The sequence below is a fragment of the Balaenoptera ricei genome, chromosome 13 (genome assembly GCF_028023285.1).
Source record: "Balaenoptera ricei isolate mBalRic1 chromosome 13, mBalRic1.hap2, whole genome shotgun sequence".
Taxonomy (NCBI): Eukaryota; Metazoa; Chordata; class Mammalia; order Artiodactyla; family Balaenopteridae; genus Balaenoptera; species Balaenoptera ricei.
The window spans coordinates 58,037,471-58,052,202 of record NC_082651.1 but is presented as its reverse complement, the minus strand read 5'-3'; positions in this window follow the sequence as shown (position 1 = coordinate 58,052,202).

The following is a 14,732-nucleotide window of genomic DNA, read 5'->3' as shown; positions in this document are numbered from 1 at the left end:
TATCCACATAAGTTGTCCTAATAATATCCTGCCCTCTAAGTTCATTGTCCTCCTATTTCAGTAATCTTGTCCACCACTCCACCTCAGTCACCTACTCTGTGATTCTATCTTGAGCCTTGTTATATTCATAACCAAATACCCTCCACAACCTCAATTTCAAAATCCCATATTGCAACTAGCTTCTCCTATCAATCCACTCACTCTCTCAAGGAGTGACTCCTCAAATTATTCACAGTGAGAATGACAATCCATTGATCCTACTATCTTTTCACTGTCCATCACCCCTGCAGGTCCACATTTTCCTCCTAAATTGGCTTAGATTCCATGGCCTATCATTATAATCATTCTTTGTGTATAACCTCGATGCCCATACCCTTCTCTCTGTTCATCCTACAAGACTGGCAAATCCCAACTCTGGTTAAAGCCATTTCTCTGTATTCTTCATCCCTGTCCAAGGAGTTACACGTTACTTAAGAAAAACACACCACTAGAAAAGGGAACCCTCCCACACTGTTGGTGGGAATGTAAGTTGGTACAGCCACTATGGAGAACAGTATAGCGGTTCCTCAGAAAACTAAAAATAAAATTACCATACGATCCAGCAATCCCACTCCTGGGAATATACTCTGATAAAACTATAGTTCAAAAAGATACATGCACCCCTATGTTCATAACAGCACTTTTCACAATAGCCAAAACATGGAAACAACCTAAATGTCCATCAACAGATGATAAAGAAGATGTGGTACATATATGCAATGGAATACTACTCAGCCGTAAAAAAAGAATGAAATAATGCCATTGCAGCATGATGGATGCAACTAGAGATTATCATACTAAGTGAAGTAAGTCAGAAAGAGAAAGACAAATAACATATGATATCACTATGTGAAATCTAAAATATGGCACAAATGAACCTATCTACAAAACAGAAACTGACTCATACACATAGAGAACAGACTTGGGGTTGCCAAGAGGGAGGGGGGTAAAGGGATGGACTGGGAGTTTGGGGTTGGTAGATGCAAACTATTACATTTAGAATGGATAAACAACAAGGTCCTAATGTATAGCACAGGGAACTATATTCTATATCCTGTGATAAACCACAATGGAAAAAAATATTAAAAAAGAAGGTATATATGTGTATAACTGAGTCACTTTGCTGTATAGCAGAGACTGGCACAACATTGTAAATCAACTATACTTCAATAAAATGTTTTTAATAAATAAATTAAATTTAAAAAATAAAAGAAAAACACACCACTAAGTTGAATGGCCTTACCCTAAATTTGTGAACAGAAGCCAACAAATCTCTGTGCTGCTATGTTTTCCTAGTCATTTCTCTTTCCCATCTTTCCTCCCCCTTCAAACTTTGATGCTCCTTTTCCTCTACTGACAACCTTGCCTCTTCAATAACAAAAATAGAATTAAAAGAAAAATTCTAAATTCTCATGACAAAATACGTCATCCTATCTGAATTCAGACCCATATTCTTGGCCTTGTTTCCAATACAAAGGATAACCCATCCATCAGTCAAATTTGGTGCAGTGTCCCTCATATTTGTGTTCAAGCAAAATGTTACCCTGCTGGCTTTGAAATGAAGGAAAAGGCCACAAGCCAAGGGATGTAGTTCTAGAAGCTGGAAAGGCAAGAAAATGGCTTCCCCCAGAGAGCCTCCGGAGGGAGCAAACTTCTTGCCAACACAATGATTTCAATCTGAAGCTGATTTTGGAATGCTGTCCACTGTAAGAGAATAAATCTGTGTTGTTTTAATCCACCAAGTCTGTACCATAGCCATAGGAAATTAATACAATATACATACAATGTGAGAGCAAAATTACTATCACATACCCATGCGAACGTCTGAATTTAGAGCTGAACAAAACCACTGATGTTCAGAGTATGAATGTGCTGTTGACATAGGTGTAATACGTACACAAGGGCGATGTGCCAGTAACATTTTGCTTTCATGCTAAAAATCTATGAGCTGGAATGTAGACTCAAGAAAGATACACTGGGACCAGTACTGATCAGCATTAGTTATGTATACAGCAAGCAAGAACATTAATAAAGGAATAGTTTTTCCTAAATGTCATTTCACACATGGCTTTTTCAAAGAACAGGTTGTGGTCAACATTTCTTAATTCAGTGTTAAATTAAATAGCACAGAAACACTTATGATCTAATTGAAGGCACTGAGCATATGACATTTCAGTGGGCTCTGGGAAAAATATGAGCATCAATACACAACTCTGCTGATTAACACTGGATTATGCTGACTGTTGAGTGGAAAGACGCTTATATGTATTTTAAAATTAAAGAAAAGATAATATTACTTTATGACATTGATAACTAGGATAAAGAATAATTCTATTATTTTATGAGTTGATTAAGTAGAATACTTCAGTAATATATTCAGAATATTTAGTAGCTTGAATCTAAGAGTTCTAAAATATTATGATTTTTTAATATGTTGAGAATAAGACACCAGCCTGTCTTAAAAAGACAAAACTGCAATATGAATGACTCAATCTAAGATAATTTTACCCTTTCCTAACACTTGATTTTCTTCACCCATTGAGGAAAGTAGGTGATAATGCATTATTGCATATGTTTTTTAAGTAAAACCAAATATTTCTAAAGAATGTGAAATTTTCCAAAGCTGAAAGAAACCAAAGCTGAATACCATTCACCATTTATTCTAAGAAGCATTCAATTTTTCTTTCAAGGGTGGTATACTCATTTGAGCATTTAACCAAAAGCTGAAATCTTTGCTGAAATATCTTCCCATAATTTCTAGACTTATACTCCATCCAAACACAATATGACAGTTGCCTTTTTCAATTATCTATAATAGTTTGTGCTTTCCAATGTACACACATAAAAGAAGTAAAAGAAGAAACCATCTGGGTATGAGATGTGATCTATGGCTTCAAATAGCTGTAATTTAATAATATATACAATATTCAAAGACTAATGATATCATCCCAGTAAGTGAATAAATCAAAATTATTTTTATTTTATAAATATTATGCTTGTATTTTTATTGCTATAAATCTGTTTTTAAATTTAGCTAAAATTGGTGGTTTGGTTGTATATTAAAATGTACATTATGACCATTACATAGTCTGTGGATAGCAAAAGTTTCAGAAATATTAGTCTATATTATAAGCCAATTTTATGATTCTGTCCAAACTGGTTAATTCCTTGTAGAATAAATCACTAGCATGACACTTTTCAGCATGGTGTAGTGATTGCTCAAAAAATAAACTCCTAAAGAACACCGAATGTTTGGAAAAATTATTCCAGAATCTCCCATTTCCCTCACTTTCCTTTACTGTTTTTCATGATTTCCTGCCATACATTCTCATTGAGATATTGGTTCCATAACTTCTCATTCATTTGAAGTGCCAATTGGTTACCTGCCCAGCCTCTTACCTTTGTCTTTGCTTTCTGAATTCCATATGGTCTTCTCTCCTGTATTTTTCTAAAATGGCTATAGCAATATTTATTTTCTCACGTGCTTTTGTAGAATCTTGCTACTCCCCATCAAAAGCCAGAGCCTATTTCTGCTCTCCTTAAACCTGACTGGGACTTTTTTTTACTACCTCATTGAATAAAACGTGCCATAAATAATGCTGCATGACTCCCAGCGCTAGGTCATAACAGATTATTTTATTTCTACCTGTCTTTTACTTTGGGGATGCTTGCTTTTAGAACCCATGCACCATTCTCTGAGGAAGTCCAAACAAGCTCATGCAGAGAGACGACACAAAGAGATCCACATGGGGAGGATCTGAGACCCCAAGCAGTAGTTGTCATCCAACACTAGACATCTGACTGAGCAAGCCTTTAGATGATTCCAGCCTATAGCTTTTGAGCTTCCCCAACTAACATAAAGTGAAGCAGAAATGAGCTATCGCCACTGAGCCTTGCATAAATTACAGTGGTTGGTTCTGCAGCCATAGTATCTAGAACACAACCAAGAAATAACTTGAACTAAGAAATAGAGTAAATCCCAAACCTTAACAACCTACCATAGAACTAACTGTTATTGCTGGTCCTGGAAAAGACAACACCCTGTATAATAAGCAGAAAAATATATCTAACATCCATGCATGGTTAACATAAGAAAAAACAAAAAATAAGAATCAAAACTTTCAAGGTAATGAAATACTCCATGAATGACGATCAACACTGATCTTAGATTTGATTTGAAAATAAGATTCACAAGATAAAATAGGTTTAGCCAAGCACTGAGTTTATCATGTAAATCATTGGTATTTTTATCAAGAAGTCTTTGACTGGACCCCTGGATGGGCACAGTTGGTTGCAAGAGATAAGGTTGACATGAGTAGACAAGCTCCACATGAATAATCTCACAACTTTGTTCCTGTTTTTTAAACAACCCTAGTCATGTAGCATAGCAGGGTCTATGTGTCAATTCACAGTCTTGCCATTCCAGGTACAGTCCATAAATCAGGTGTTGTACATTAAGCAAAAGCAATAACCAGGTAACCATGTCCTGACGCTATTAACACTTTAAATATATATTAACTTGGTACAATTCCAGAGACAGTGTTGCAAGAAGTTAACCTAAGGTCTTCTGGGGCATTCCTGGATCTGCAGGAGGGGGGACAAGGGGGGCAGGGAGCAGAAACGATACAGACTAATCTTAACCCATTAACTAACACACACACCCCACAGGAAAACTTCCTCCAATATAAAGTAAATGTCAATAAACTAACTAACTATTACATGTATGAAAAAACACCACAATCCCAAATTTAGAAACTCAGAATAGAAGTAGACAAAAAATAGACAGATCTTTAAAAAGAGCTGATCAAACACCAGAAGCAGATTGAAAAAAAAAAAAGACAAAATCAGTTCAAAAATAAAAACTAAATTACAAAACTCCTGAGGGAGAATAGGTAAACACTGGAGGTATGGTAAGAGACACAAAGGATAAAATGAAAAGAATTCCACAATTTAAAAAATGGCACAAAAACAGAGGCACGAATTTGCTCATCATTGCTAATTATTAGAGAAATGCAAATCGAAACTACAGTGAGGTACCACCTCACATTGGTCAGAATGGCGATAATTAAAAAGTCTACAGGACTTCCCTGGTGGCACAGTGGTTAAGAATCCGCCTACCAATGCAGGGGACATGAGTTCAAGCCCTGGTCCAGGAAGATCCCACACGCCACGGAGTAACTAACCCCATGTGCCACAACTACTGAGGCTGTGCTCTAGAGCCTGTGAGCCACAGCTACTGAGCCCATGTGCAACAGCTACTGAAGCCCACATGCCTAGAGCCCATGCTCCACAGCAAGAGAAGCCACCACAACGAAAAGCCCATGCACCGCAACAAAGAGTAGCCCCTGCTCACCGCAACTAGAAAAAGCCCACATGCAGCAATGAAGACTCAACACAGCCAAAAATAAATGAATAAATAAATAATTTTTTTTAAAAAAGTCTACAAATAACAAATGCTGGAGACGGTGTGGAGAAAAGGGAACCATCCTACACTGTTGGTGGGAATGTAAATTGGTGCAGCCACTGTGAAAAACAGTATGGAGTTTCCTCAAAAAAACTAAAAATAGAGTTGCTATATGATCAAGCAATCCCACTCCCTGGCATATATCTGGATAAAACTATAATTCAAAACGATACAGGCACCCTTATGTTCATAGCAGCACTATTTACAATAGCCAAGACATGGAAACAACTTAAATGTGCATCACCAGATGAATGGATAAAGAAGATGTGGTATATATATTCAATGGAATACTACTCAGCCATAAAAAAGAATGAAATAATGCCATTTGCAGCAACAAGGATGGACCTAGAGAGTGTCACACTAAGTGAAATAAGGCAGAAAGAGAAAGACAAATAACATGATATCACTTATATGTAGAATCTAAAATTTGACACAAATAAACTTATCTACGAAACAGAAACAGACTCACAGACACAGAGAACAGACTTGCACTTGCCAAGGGAGAGGGGTAGTAGGAGAGAGATGGATTGGGAGTTTGGGATTAGTAGATGCAAACAATTATATATAGAATGGATAAACAACAAGTTCCTACTGTATAGAACAGGGAACTATATTCAATATCCTGTGATAAACTATAATGGAAAAGAATATGAAAAAGAATATATATACATATATATATACACATATATATAAAACTGAATCACTTTGTTGTACAGCAGAAATTAACAACACTGTAAATCAAATATACTTCAATAAAATAATTTTTTTACAAAATAGAGGCACAAAAAAAGGATAAGAGATAAATCTTATAAAGAGAGAAATCTGAAAGAGATAAATATAGAAGACAGGCAAGATGATCCAACATACATATAAGCTAGGTCTCAATGAAGAAAAACAAAGCAGTAGAAGAGAATTACTATCTAAACCTATAATCTAAGAAACCATTCCAGAAATAAAAGGTGACCTGAATTAATATAGTAAGAGTTCACCATATACCTGGGAAAATGAACAAGGATGGTCAATCCTAAGACATATCATACAGAAACTATTAGACTTCAAAGATTAATAAAAAATCTTCTGGGCTTCTAAGTACAATGATCATGTCACTTATAAATTGCAAAAAGCATGCCGCCAGCAACATATTAAAAAAGACATTAATGTAACAACATTTCCAAGAAACTCAAGAGATTGTGAGCCAAGGATTTTATATCAAACCAAGCTGTTGTTCAACTGTCAAAAATACAGAAAACTCATTAAACATACAATAACTCAAAGAAAACTGAATTCACAACCCCTCCCTGAAGAAACTTCTTGGAACAAGCTTCACTCAACCACAATATTACTGGGGACAGTTCTGCAAAACAATTGATGGAGAACATTTACAACATTTAATTGTAACTATAAGACCAAAACAAAGGTATGGATATAGGTAGCAGAATACCATATAAATGATATAGGTTCAAACAAAGGTGAAATATAAAATCTAACAGTAAAAGAGAAAAGAAGAATGAGCTAACTGATTGCAAAATGAGTAACAGGAGAAAGTAGAAGGAAATGATTTAAGGAGGCAAACCAATTAGTAGAATCCTAAAGAGAAAAAAAGCACTAAAAACAATGTAAAAATGTAAATATAAAGAAAAGTCATATATGAAAACTAGGTGCCATCTAAATATCAAAAACATACTAAAAAAGAATTAAAATATTTTGAAAAAACACATTAAATATTATATAGAATAGTATAACAGAATTAAGACTCAAAATGGCAGTCATATTAATAAATGTAAATTATTTTCCTATGTAATGAGAAAGATTTTAGAATTGGTTCACAAATCAAAATTCAACACTGTTCTATACATTAAAACATTCTAAACAATATGATATTGCAAAACAAAAAAAAAAGGGATAAGCAAAAACATACCTGACAAATGGGAAAAAAAACCCATGAAATCAGAGGTTGTAATTTTATATTAAAGCAGAATTCTGCCCCAAAGGCAAGAAATGAGACAAAGAAGGAAACTATAATGCTAAATAACATAAAGGCCACAGTCCACAATGAAAACACAACATGAACGAATATATAAGTATACACACACACACACACACACACACACACACCAAATAAGCAACCACCTTCATAAAGCAAAAACCAAACTACATACAAGAAGACATAGAAACAGACTGATAATCAGAGACTCTAATACACCACTCATACTACAAGAAGGTCAAATAGAAAAATTATATCAATAACATAGATTCCCTGGATATATATATGAAATTTTACACCCAATAACAAAGAATGTATTCTCTTTTCTTTTTTTTTTTTTTTTACTTCTATTCAGAATTTATTTCCTCTTTTTTTTTTTTTTTTTTCACACACACACACTGTATTTTATTTTTACAAGAGATAAATCGACTGACACCAAGCATTGTACATGGATGACCACAACAAAAGCAACAATGATTGCAATTACCAAACATGAAACACACTCATACTATGTCATAGTATTGACATTCAGTCCAGTAATCCTCCACTGTAACAGCTCCTTTACTTTGCAGTGAAAATTGATTTGTATATTCTTTGCCTCTGAGTCCTTGTGGAATTTTTTTTTTTTTTTTTTTTTAATTCAGACAGAAAGTCACAAAAATTATACTCATCCTCATCAGTTCACTCAGTCCCATGTAATTAATTTTTTTTTTTCATCTTGATCTTTTGTTAGCACTTTTATGAGTTCATCAGTTTTTCATTAGAGTTCTGAAAATGCTTATTCATTCAGTTCAGCAGTACAGTCCGTTACCAGAAACCTGTACTTGTCAGAGTCTTTTCCAGGTATTTCTTGAAGATGAAACCCTTTTATAGGAACATATTTGCAAAATCATCAGAGTACACCCAGAACTGTCTGTACATGACAAAAGACTTAAAAATGACCACAGTTAAAGATTTGATGACAGTTCATAATAATGCAGTTGACAAGAAAATTAGTTATTTCTGAGATATACATTTTAAAGTAATAACTAGGATTATTACTTATAACATTATACCAGAACATATAAGATTTTTAGAAATTTCATGTAATGTCTGAAACATTTATATTAACATATTTCCATACATATTTCCATACAAGTACAAATATAAGATTTTTAGAAATTTCATGTAATGTCTGAAACATTTATATTAACATATTTCCATGCATATTTCCATACAAAAACAAATATGATTTTTAGAAATTTCATGTAATGTCTGAAACATTTATATTAACATATTTCCATACATATTTCCATACAAATACAAATATAAGATTTTTAGAAATTTCATGTAATGTCTGAAACATTTATATTAACATGTTTCCATACAAATAACCCAATGTATTCTCTTTTCAAGCATACATAAACATTAACCTCAGCAAATTCCATATCACAGAAATAAAATAAATAATTTTATCTGATGACAGTGCAATAAAATTAAAAATTAATTAAAAATTTTTAAAAAGAGACCCTTTCATCTGAAATTATAGAGCTCTCTAATTATACAATGCTTGGGTCAAAAAGAAAATTCACATTATAATTGCAGAATTTCTTTATTCTATGGGAAACAAAGCAATGATCAGATGAAAATTCACAGTTTTAGATATTTACATCAATAAAAATCAAAGAATAAAAATACATGAATTAAATTCTCAACTGAAAAAAGATAGAAATAAAACAAAGTAAATCAAAAGCAGATGTTAATGAGGTAGAGAACAATTTAAAAGAATCAACAAAATAAGTGATCAGAAAACAAATCAAAAAAAGAAAAAGGAAAGCATATATAAAGGACATTTTTAAATTACTGTAAAGGAGGAAATAACCATCAAACACAAAATATTATTTTTAATCACGAAATCTACTTTGAACAACTCTAATGGAAATTAATCTGAAAACCTAGATGAAACTGATAATTCCTAAAAGATTATACTTTACCTCTTTGGCTCTAGTGGAGATAGAAAGTTTAAACAACAACACTCTCAAAATATATCAAAAAAGAATATTTAGGGAGTTCCCTGGTTGTCTTAGTGGTTAGGATTCAGCACTTTCACTGCTGTGGCCCAGGTTCAATCCCTGGTGAGGGAACTAAGATCCCACAAGCTGCAGACCATGGCCAAAAGAAAGAAAAAAAAAAAAGAAAGAAAGAAAGAAAAAAAAGAATATTTATAGAACTAAAACAATAAATACATAAATCATAAATAGAAGTTTTTAACACATTTCCTAGAGAATTAATAGAACAAGCTGACAAAACATCAGTGAGAATACAGTGTGTTTGAATATTATTGAAATTGAGCTAATGGGCAAATATTGAATATTCCACCCCAAAGATTTCAAACACATTCTTTTCGTGTACTTCTGAAACACTTATAGAAACTAACTACATAATGACCAATTAAGCAATCTCAGAAAATATTAAAGAATTAAAATCTAAAAGGTTTTTTTTTTTTTTTACCACAGTGCACTAATTTGAAGATAAAATAACAGAGAGATAAGTAGAAATCCCTGTGTTTTGAAATAAAAGAAAAATGGGTCAAAGAAGAAAGAGAAGAAAATGGAAAATATTCTGAACTGACTGGAACCAGTTCAGAGGGGCTCTGCCCTCCAAAGCACCCTCTAGGCCACGTGGGTCCTGGGGGCACAGGGAAAACAGGGGTCCTAGGGGCACAGGGAGAACAGGAGAGATAGGCAGCAGGTGCCCTCCAGGACTGGAGGAGCAGGAGAGGAGTGGAGGGTGTTAGCCCCACCCACTCGGGCCCAGGAAGCCTGTTGGGCTCCCAGGTGGGATCCCCCACCCTCTGAGACCAGAGGCACAAGGCATGCCTGGGCCCCAACTGTTTCGTTGAGACTAAGCCCAAACCCTCACACTACCCAGGGCATTTCCCAGTCCTGTGGGTTCCAAGCATAGGCCCGCCCACTGCCAAGATCCCGCCCCTGCTTAGGTCCCCCCCTACCTTTCAGTTGTTGTTTCATCTATATTTTATTTTTATATTCTTTCTAACATATCTATTAGTTTCCTAGTCTAATTTTACTTTTTACTCTTTGTTATTGTTCTCCTTTTTTTTCTTTTTCTTTTTCTTTTTGCCACCCAGCACAGCTTGCAGGATCTTGGTTCACAAGCTGGGGGTCAGGCCAAAGCTCCTGCAGTGGGAGCTCCAAGTCCGAACCACTGGACTAACAGAGAACCTCAGACCCAAGGGAATATTCAGCAGAGTGAGGTCTCCAGGAGGTCCTCATCTTGGCACCAAGACCCAGCTCTACCCAACAACCTACAAACTCCAGTGTTGGAAGCCTCAGGCCAAACAACCAGTAAGACAGGAACACAATCCCACTCATCAAAAAAAAAAGAAAAAAATGAGATGGCAAAAAAATATGTCACAGATGAAGGAGCAAGGCAAAAACCTACAACACCAAATAAATGAAGAGAAAATAGGGAATCTACCTGAAAAAGAATTCAGAGTAATGATAGTAAAGATAATCCAGAATCTCGGAATAGAATGGAGGCACGGATTAAGAAAATACAAGAATTGTTTTACAAATCTAGAAGAACTAAACAACAAACAAACAGAGATGAACAGCACAGTAACTGAAATGAAAAATACACCAGAAGGAATCAATAACAGAATAACTGAGGTAGAAGAACCAATAAGTGAGCTGAAAGACAAAATGTTGGAGATAACTGCCAAGGAGAAGAATAAAGAAAAAAGAATGAAAAGAATTGAAGACAATCTCAGAGGCCTCTGGGACAACACTAAATGTACCAACATTCGAATTATAGGGGTCCCAGAAGAAGAAGAGAAAAAGAAAGGGTCTGAGAAAATATTTGAAGAGATTATAGTGGAAAACTTCCCTAACATGGGAAAGGAAATAGTAACCCAAATACAGGAAGTGCAGAGAGTCCCATACAGGATAAACCCTAGGAGAAACACACCAAGACATGTATTAATCAAACTAACAAAAATTAAATTCAAGGAAAAATATTAAAAGCAGCAAGGGAAAAACAAAAAAAATAACATACAAAGGAATCCCCATAAGTTTCAGCTGATTTGCCAGCGGAGGCTCTGCAGGCCAGAAGGGAGTGGCAGGATATACCTAAAGTGATGAAAGAGAAAAACTCACAACCAAGATTACTCTACCCAGCAAGGATCTCATTCAGATTCGATGGAGAAATCAAAAGCTTTTCAGACAAGCAAAAGCTAAGAGAATTCAGCACCACCAAACCAGCTTTACAACAAATGCTAAAGAAACTTCTCTAGGCGGGAAACACAAGAGAAGAAAAAGACCCACAAAAACAAACCCAGAACAATTAAGAAAATGGCAAGAGGACCATACATGTTGATAATAAACTTGAATGTAAATGGATTAAATGCCCCAACCAAAAGACACAGACTGACTGAATGGAAACAAAATCAAGACCCATATATGTGCTGTCTACAAGAGACCCACTTCAGACCTAGGGAGACATATAGACTGAAAGTGAAGGGATAGAAACAAGTATTCCATGCAAATGGAAATGAAAAGAAAGCTGAAGTAGTAATACTCATATCATATAAAATAGACTTTAAAATAAAGACTGTTACAACAGATAAGGAAGGACACTACAAAATGAAGAAGGGATCAATCCAAGAAGAGGATGAAACAATTGTAAATGTTTATACAGCCAACATAGGAGCACCTCAGTACATAAGGCAAATGCTAACAACCAACAAAGGGGAAATCAACAATAACACAATAATAGTAGGGGACTTTAACACCCCACTTACACCAAAGGACAGATCATCCAAACAGAAAATAAGTATGGAAACACAAGCTTTAAATGACACAATAGACCAGAGAGACTGAACTGATATTTATAGAATATTCCACCCAAAAGTGGCAGAATACACTTTCTTCTCAAGTGCACACAGAGCATGCTCCAGGATAGATCACACCTTGGGTGACAAATCAAGCCTCAGAAAATTTAAGAAAAATGAAACCGTATCAAGCATCTTTTCTGACCACTATGAGATTGGAAATCAACTACAGGAAAAAGACTGTAAAAAAACACAAATACATGGAGGTTAAACAATGTACTACTAAATAACCAAGAGATCACTGAAGAAATCAAAGAAGAAATTAAAAAAATACATAGAAACAAATGACAATGAAAACACAACAACCCAAAACCTATGGGACACAGCAAAACAGTTCTAAGAGGGAAGTTTAAAGCAATTCAATCTCACCTCAAGAAACAAGAAAAATCTTAAATAAACAATCTAACCCTATACGTAAAGCAACTACAGAGAGAAGAACAAAGAAAACCCAAAGTCAGTAGAAGGAAAGAAATCATAAAGATGAGAGCAGAAATAAATGAAACAGAAATGAAGAAAACAATAGCAAAGATCAATAAAACTAAAAGATGGTTCTTTGAGAAGATAAACAAAATTGATAAACGCTTAGCCAGATTCTTCAAGAAAAACAGGGAGAGGATACAAATCAATAGATTAGAAATGAAAAAGGAGAAATCACAACTGACACCACAGAAATACAAAGGATTATAAGAGACTACTACAAACAACTATATGCCATTAAAATGGACAACCACGAAGAAATGGACAAATTCTTAGAAAGGTACAAGTTTCCAAGACTGAACCAGGAAGAATTATAAAATATAAACAGACCTATCACAAGTAATGAAATTGAAACTATAATTAAAAATCTTCCAACAAACAAAGTCCAGGACCAGAGGGGTTCACAGGCGAATTCTATCAAACATTTAGAGAAGAGCTCACACTGATGCTTCTCAAACTCTTCCAAAAAATTGCAGAGGAAGGAACACTCCCAAATTCATTCTATGAAGCCACTGTCACCCTGATACCAAAAACAGAAAAAATATCACAAAAAAAGAAAATTATAGACCAATATCACTGATGAACATAGATGCAAAAATCCTGAACAAAATACTAGCAAACAGAATCCAGCAACATATTAAAAAAAATCATACGCCATGATCAAGTGGGATTTACCCCAGGGATGCAAGGATTCTTCAATATGCACAAATCAATCAATGTGATACACCATATTAACAAATTGAAGGAGAAAAACCATAGGATCATCTCAATAGATGCAGAGAAAGCTTTTGACAAAATTCAACACTTATTTATGATAAAAGCTCTCCAGGAAATGGGCATAGAGGGAACCTACCTCAACATAATAAAGGCCATATATGACAAACCCACAGCAAACATCATACTCAATGGTGAAAAACTGAAAGCATTTCCACTAAGATAAGGAACAAGATGAGGATGTCCTCCTCACCACTCTTATTCAACATAGTTTTGGAAGTCCTAGCCCAGCAATCAGAGAAGAAAAAGAAATAAGATGAATACAAATTGGAAAAGAAGAAGTAACACTGTCACTGTTTGCAGATGACATGATACTATACATAGAAAATCCTAAAGATGCCACCAGAAAACTACTAGAACTAATCAATGAATTTGGTGAGGTTTCAGGATACAAAATTGATGCACAGGAATCTCTGGCATTCCTATACACTAACAATGAAAAATCAGAAACAGAAATTAAGGAAACAATCCCATTTATACCTAGGAATAAACCTACTTAAGGAGGTGAAAGACTTTTACTCAGAAAACTATAAAACACTGATGAAAGAAATCAAAATTGACATAAACAGATGGAGAAATACACCATGTTCTTGGATTGGAAGAATCAATATTGTGAAAATAACTATACTACCCAAAGGAATCTACAGATTCAGTGCAATCCCTATCAAACTACCAATGGCATTCTTCACAGAATTAGAACGAAAAATTTTACAGTTCGTATGGAAATACAAAAGACCCCGAATAGCCAAAGCAATCTTGAGAATAAAAAATGGAGCTGGAGGAATCAGGCTCCCTGACTTCAAACTATACTACAAAACTACCGTAATCAAGACAGTATGGTACTGGCACAAAAACAGAAATATAGATCAACAGTACAGGATAGAAAGCCCAGAGATAAACCCATGCACATATGGTCACCTAATTACAACAAAGGTGGCAAGAACATACAATGGAGAAAATACAGCTTCTTCAATAAGTGGTGCTGGGAAAACTGGACAGCTACATGTAAAAGAATGAAATTAGAACACTTCCTAACACCATACACAAAAATAAACTCAAAACGGATTAAAGACCTAAATATAAGACAGGACACTATAAAACTCTTA